The sequence below is a fragment of the Stegastes partitus genome, unplaced genomic scaffold (genome assembly GCF_000690725.1).
Source record: "Stegastes partitus isolate 25-593 unplaced genomic scaffold, Stegastes_partitus-1.0.2 Scaffold1751, whole genome shotgun sequence".
NCBI lineage: Eukaryota > Metazoa > Chordata > Actinopteri > Pomacentridae > Stegastes > Stegastes partitus.
In genome coordinates this window covers 55837-56103 of record NW_007579482.1, presented here as the reverse complement: position 1 = coordinate 56103, position 267 = coordinate 55837, and positions in this window count along the sequence as shown.

The window sequence follows — 267 nt, the reverse complement described above, 5'->3', positions numbered from 1 at the left end:
TGTTTTAAGTCTTTGGGTGAGACAAGTGATAAAAAGTTGCTCTTGATTTTCTTCTGCTCAGTCAGCTGCATTTTTGGATGAAATGTTTTGTACTCGTTTTTCTTTTTTCCTGTATACAGCTGTCACATTATATCTGTGTGCATGTGTTTGCCTGTGTGGGCACTTACGTTGCCCACTTAGGTTTAAAGTTAGAGTAAGTATGATTTAGGTAAAACTCTTAGAATGTGGTAATTGATTGATGACGTTACAAACCAGGAAAAATGATAG